Consider the following 7,733-nt stretch of genomic DNA (forward strand, 5'->3'; position numbering starts at 1 on the left):
ATGCCTCGATTAACTTTTGTAGCGAAATGCGTCGCGGATATGACAAAGCAAGTGTCAAAAAACTACCGGAGAAATACATCAAAAGAGCAATGGCACAGGTAAGTAAAACATACTAAGATTAAAATGAGAGTTCTTAATTTGGGTTTATGTATTCGCTTTACAATGAAATATAGAGATGATAGTCAAAGTTTGTGCTTTTATTAATAATGCGGAGTTTGCATTTAAGTACTGAGACAGTTTACAGAAAAAGGGTTTAATTTTACGATGAACATATAAGAAGCTTATCCCCCCTTTAAAATGTATCTGTTTCATAACCTTAGTGGAACTGTTTTGTATCCTGTAATTTTTATGCTCACAGCACGGGACTTGGATAGCTAATTATTGACTTTTTTGCCGTGGTGCTAGTCATTTTTATATGGAGACCTATACTCAGGCCTGATGCGTACAGGTGTTTCAGAAAAGCCAATAAACCTGGCAGTATAGACCAGTCTAAGTTTTCGCTTGCTAAAGTTTTTTTTTCGGAAATTTGTTGACAAAGACCACTTGCATAGTTTGACTTTGCACATCTATAAGTTTAGAGAGGATTTTAGATCCATCACAGATCACAATAAGTATCAAGGGGTTATAAGAGAAAAATATTGTTTTGAAAGATATTGTGGGTTAAATTTAACCCTAATATAACACTTTTCCTGTCTAGGTTTGTTGGAAAAGTTCATACATAGCAAGAGAAATTTATATAATATAAAACAGGATTTATAAAGTTACCCACCTTGTTTTTCAAAATTGAACTTGTTTCTCATAATATATTTGCTGTGTCTTATCCAAATTCACTTGAAATTATTTAAATGACTAATTACATATTCTGGTCTATATTCACAGGTAGACTGGAAGACCCCAAAGGCAATTCAGTATAGACAAACAGAAGTCAAGAAAACCAAGTTCCGATTCACCACAAACCGGCCTTGGACACAGCAGTTTGCACAGCAGAACAGAGTAGGAACACGCCGTAAGAAAGTCTTTGTTGAGCCCATTACAGACTGGTCATTTTTCAAGTAAGTACTAACAATAAATGAATAAAGAAATGGATGAATTATTGGTACAGAATCATGAGCTTTTGCAATCAAATTTATGAAGAAGGAATGACTGTAAGTAGGCAGTTGAATATTTGTCAGTATTTATGGAAACTAATCTTTTTCTTTTCCTGGAAGTGGAGACCGAGTGGAAATTCTGGTTGGAAAGGACAAAGGAAAACAGGGCCTTGTTAATTACGTCATTCAGGAGAGGAACTGGGTTATGGTTGAAGGCCTCAACTGCCATTATCGAACTGTCGGCAAAAAGGGGTGAGGATTTTACTCTTCGCTATATCTTTGTTTCTGTCTCTCTGTAAAAAATAGTAAGGCTTTTTTCTTTCTGTCTGTCTCTTGTCAGCCTCCAAAAGCAAAAGTTAGAAAGAGATGGACTGAGAAATTAGAAGGATAATAGTGTAAATGAAGCAGAAAAAAAAAAAAATTATGAATGCATATTTCATGAATGTTTATGATTATAAATACGGAAGAATTGTTTAGTTGGTATATATGTGAATAGTTTCTGTGACTAGGTATATAATGTTATTCACATTGTTTTTCATGTCTTATTGTAATTTTGGTTTCCTTTGTTGGAATTTCTAAAGTGAAAAAAAAAACAAGAATAGTTTTAGAGAAAATTACTATTTTTGTTTAGAGGTCCAGTTCAAAGCAGGATTTTTTTCCTTCATTCTTTCATTTTTCAACATCCATCCAAAGTGAAAGTAAGAGATGAATAAGCAAGAGAAATGTTTTGAAAATGGTATTTATTAATTTTTGCTCAACCCGAATCTCTACCAGTGAATACTTTCAAAAAAATGTTTGAGTTTGCTTATCATTTTTTTAACCATAAGGTGCTACAAAATGTTACTGGCCATGGCTAACTTAGCTTTATTCTAAAAGATTATAGTTTTAAGACAGGTACAGTAAGGGAGATATGGAGACAGAAACAGTAAAATAAAAACAATATTAAAAGAATAGGTAATTGATAGTGATCTCAATGACAGTGACTATCCAGGGATGATGATCCAGAGTGAAGCTCCCCTTCTCGTGACCTCCCAAGTCGCATTGTTGGACCCTTCAGACAACAAGCCGACAGAGGTAAGGTGCAGATTCATTTTCCCAGATAGATAGTTTGCTGGTTTATTAATTTTATAAAATTATTTGTATATTGTACTTTAAGATGTATGATAATTTAATATATAATCCATAATTTTCAGGTTGAATGGCGTTATACTGAGGAAGGGGACAAGGTGAGAGTCTCGATGCGGACAGGAAGGATCATCCCAATCCCAAAGCTTGCAGAGAAACAAAGACTATAAGACAAAAAGACTTATCTTGAGCAAGAGAAGGACAAAACTGAAGATGATCTTACAAGGTATATATCATCATTTTACTTTTTTTCTTCTTCTCATTCATTTTCTTGTGTCTCCGTCTCTCTGTCTCTCTTCTTCTTCTTTTTCTTCTCTTCTTCTTATGTAACCCATGTTGTCAGGATGATGAGAATATATGTCCTGTCCACTGTTTTTTTGTTTATAGATGGCTCCACAAGTTTAATTACCAAGGAGTCACAACTATTTCTAGGTTAATATCCCTTCTTCTTCTTCTTCTTCTTCTTCTTTTCTTCTTCTTCTTCTTCTTTTGGTATTAGTATTGTTAACAACATTATAAAAATTAAAGTGTCAACAACAATAGTAACAAACATTGATTTTAAATTTGTACAAAGAAAATAACATTTTTTCTGAAAATTAAAGGGAAAAGGGAAATCAACTAAGAACACATAAGCTTTCTAATTGACTCCTTATTGACTGAGAACTTATAGAGCCATCTGTGTGCGAGTGAAATTCACAAAAGAAAACATTGACTGCAATTATCTAGCACCGTTTGTGTTAAATCAGTCTCACTTCTCTTCTTTTTTTCCCTTATTCCTTTCTCCTAGCCACTGTTATGTACAAGATATATATAGCCTAGCAGTTCTTATAGAGGATAGATCTGGGAAATGTTTTTAAAATTAATCCTTTTTATATCCTGAAAGTTTTGCTTAATCATTGTTTTTGGTCAGATAACTCTTAACCCCTTTTACTAGAATTCATTTGTAGGTAGATGCATACCTTGAATTTAAACACTATAGGAGGACCGTAAAAATTTTGTAGGTACCTCTGTAGCTGTAAACATTATGATTGCTGATAGTAGATTGCACTTGTGTTAGCTTTACCAGCTCCACCAGGTGCCCTTTTTAAGTTTCTTTTTCCAACCACACTCAATGAAAATTGATTTAGTTACAAGCATAGAAATCTATTTACTGACAATAGATTAATCATATCTTCATTACTAACTTCTCTAGTTTTGTCAGTTTTGCTGTTATTTTTATGTAATTACAAAGAGACTGTCAGGACCCTTCATAAGGATGTGATGTAAAGTGTAAACCTCATTATGACTGCAGACCTTGTTCTCTGCAACATGGGTTATTGTGTTTACCTTGATATGATTTCAACCTTTTATAAAACATTGTATCATGATATTTAAACATGTTTTGAAAGATGTTAACAGAATTGATACAGACATGCTTGCATATGCGTTAGACATATTTCATATAGATGTTCAAACAAGCAAACATATTTCAAGATACTGATATAGACATTCTTGGCAAGAGAGATGTGTGGGGATAATCATTTGTAATCATATGGCAAGATGACTAATATGTTCGTTGCATGTCCAAGCATGTTACCAGCATAGTTCAGACAGTGTTTTGGGCTTTATATATATAAAGCCTAAAACTAGGCAGACACTAGCTTATAATATGTCTGATGTGAACGTAATGAGTTAGAAAAGGGCCTGATTATTCTTTACCGTAGCATGTGTTTTACAAAGATTCTTTCTTTCTTTCTTTTTCTTTTTATACTGTTTTACATATGGAATATTGAACTTTCCCAAATTGTAAGAAATATATATATTTTTTTTTTTTTATGCCAATCTAAATTGATCTAAAAAAGAATATGAAAGCACAACTTAAAGATGGTATTTCTTATTTTGCAGGATAACATATGAGCCAGTTTGAAGACATTTGAATGGACATAGCCAAAAAAATGGGCATAGAAGAAGACAGAGTACCATGGAAAACATATTGGTACTAGATTTAAAATATGATATGGATATGATAGCAGAAAGAGCTGTACATGTAATACTTCATTTCTGAAGATTGTATAAATGTAAATGGTATATAATACAGTTAGTCCAAAAGATACATATATATTTTTTTTATATCTGCATTTTTTCCTTGAAGGATTTTTTTTTGTGAGTGTGTGTGTGTTTTTTAAGGATTATTAGTGCTGACATGCTGACAAAAATATATTGCTTTAATTGACCAGATCATCATTACTTATGCAAAACTAAATTACATCAGTATTTATTTAAATGCTCATTTTGATATAATTAAGTTTATTCTTAAATGAATAGGGTTTCTTCTATTGATGATTACTAATGTAGACATTCACTAACAAAAATGAATTGACAGCATCATCCAATGGTATCCATAATGTTATAAGCAAGAAATATTATCACCAAGTAAATTTCCTCTGTATTTGCTAAAATATTCAACTGAAATGAGCCAGATTTTGAAAGAGCTTGTTGGCTTAGGTATATGCGATCAAGTACTTGGAATTCTGATATTTCAAATAGAGTATTCCAGTATGAGGTTCTTTTTTACATTTTTAAAAAATTTTAGTGACCTATTTTTGAGAATCTTATTGAAACATCTTTTATTTCATTTAACTTTGTTTAACTGAAAGATCTAAGGGAAATTTAAATTCATCAATATGGCCCTTTTTTTTTCCTTTTTTTTAAACATATAAGCATTACAGATCTATATAATTGCTCCCCAAAATACAAATTATAGTTCAAGTTCATATTTTGACATTAACACATGTGACTGGAGTGAATAAGTAGAATCAAATTGCAAACATTGTCTAAAATAATTACTAGATTGGTAGATACACTTTATGTATGTGTGTGTGTGTGTGTGTGTGTGTGTGCGCGTGCACGCACACACACACACACAACCACCCCACACACCAACACACACAAACACACCACATATATATATATATAATATATATATATATAATATATATATATATATATATATATTATATATATATAATATACATTATATATATATATATACATATATATATACATATATATATATATATATATATATATATAGAAAGATATATATTAATATATATTATATATATATATTATATATATATATATATATTAGATAGATAGATAGATATATCGATGATAGATAGATAGATATAGATGTGTATATTATTTTATTATTTTATTATATATAATATATATTATATATATATTATATATCTATTTTAATATATTATTATATATATGTATATATATATATAATTATATATTATATATATATATATATATATATTTATTATATGTGTGTATGTGTGTGTATATATATATGTATTATATATATATCTATATTTGGCAAAACCACCGTTCTAAATTCCCAAAGAAAATCATGGAAGGCCCATGATCGTCAAGGCCGCGGTGGCCGAATGGTTAGGTGTCGGACTGAAGACTGTCACGACGGCAATCTGAGTTCGAGGGTTCGAGTCGCCGCCGGCGCGGTTTTTCCCTTGGGCAAGGACTTCACCTCGATTGCCTACCTAGCCACTGGGTGGCCAACTAGCCCAAAGTCAGTGCTGGTCCCAAGCCCGGATAAAATAGAGAGAGTGATTACTAAAAAGGTGACACCGGCACTCTCCGTGGAAAGGAACTGGGGACCCTACCGTACTCACTCCAAGAGCATCACAACATGAAAAAACTAAGTATCATGCTGTGGACCACGGCGGCTCAGACCCTGAACCTACCGTTAAAGGATATATATTTTATACATATATATATATATATATATAATATTTATATACATATAGAGAGAGCGAGACAGAGAGAGAGAGAGAGAGAGAGAGGGGAATATATAGAAGGCCACCATCATCACTGCCAACTATGGCATTATTGGCTCTACCACTCCCGTATAAGTAGAGTCATTGCATGGACTAAAGAATGTGAGGAGCAAGCTGTTTTCCATGCAACATGCTCCCTCTCTCAACGCAGCTGATGGATCCAAAGGAAAGGCAAAAACTGTACAGATTGGCACCAGCAGCTATGGGTGAACTTCCATAGCCTTTGACCATGCACTGACTGAACTACAAGGTACCATTATCTATCTAAAAAAACAAACCCTATTTGAAAATCTGGGGGTTGTGCATGCTTGGGTGTATGCTTATGTGTGCATTCATGCACAAGCCATCATCCCCACGTCCAGACCCCCCCACAGATCTGTATATAGGGGTCCTAAAACCCTAGATACGGTAGGGGGGTAATCCATATGGGGATGGGGGGTTGAGAACCCCATAAGTTACCAAACCCAACCTAAATGATCATGGGTGAATGACCCAGTTAAAACCCCAGTCACTACTTGATGTTAATATGGTGCCAAATGTTTGTCAAACACTGCATCGTGATGGACAAATGTGATATTTTTTATTATAATATTATATATAAAATAATATTTATATTATTATATATATATATATATATTTTATATTATTATAATATTATATATATATATATATATATATAATATATTTTATATATTATGTATATATAATATATTATATAATTATATATTTTTATTAATTTTAAGTATGCAGTTACATTGGTATATATACATATATATGGTGTGTGTGTTGTGTGTTTTGTGTGTGTGGTGTGGGGTGTTATTGTGTGTTGTGTGTGTGTGTATATTATACTGTTTTTATATATATCTATATATATATATATATTATATATATATTATATTTATATTATATATTATTTTATTTTATTACATATATATACATGTGTGTTATATATATTATATTATATATAAAATATTATATTATATTTTTTATATATATGTTGTATATATGTATGTATGTGTGTATATTTATATTATAATATATATATCTATATATATATATTTATATCTATATATATATATTTTTATAATATATTTATATTATATTTAAAATATATCTATATATATATTATATATATATATATATAAATATATAAGGGGTATAATCAAGCTTCGTCAATTAACATTTTTACTGTTTATTACTAGTAAGAATATCATTCAAAGGAACTGCAGATTACATATTGACCTACATTATCGACGGGAAAGTCAAAGTTCCAGCCAATTTCCCAGTGCGGGCATGCATGATTATAGTTAGTCTCACCCCTACCTCTTTCAAAAAAAAAACGTTACTGAGCCATGACCAAACGTTATGTTTCCTTCAACATCGTTTTTCAACACATTATCTCAAAGTAATAATGACATTTCATTGTCAGTATTTGTATTTTAATTTTTTCTGTTTTTTAATATAATTTTCAATATTGTTATTAGTATCATTATTTTATTTTTGTTATTATTATAAATATTGTTACGGTTATGATATGCTGTTTGTTTTCAGTTTTGCTGTCGTTATTATTGTTTTTTGTTATTATTATTTTATTTATTGTTGTTACTACTGCTATTATTTTTTTATTGTTAATGAATACACTTTTATCGTTTTATTGCCATTATAATTACTTTTTTTT

General features: G+C 30.8%; 1 pseudogene; it reads left to right on the forward strand.

The window, feature by feature from the left end:
• On the forward strand, positions 1-4,305 carry LOC119569223 (annotated as a pseudogene).
• Positions 4,306-7,733: the final 3,428 nt, after the last annotated feature.

The sequence above is a fragment of the Penaeus monodon genome, unplaced genomic scaffold, assembly GCF_015228065.2.
Source record: "Penaeus monodon isolate SGIC_2016 unplaced genomic scaffold, NSTDA_Pmon_1 PmonScaffold_1344, whole genome shotgun sequence".
Classification (NCBI taxonomy): domain Eukaryota; kingdom Metazoa; phylum Arthropoda; class Malacostraca; order Decapoda; family Penaeidae; genus Penaeus; species Penaeus monodon.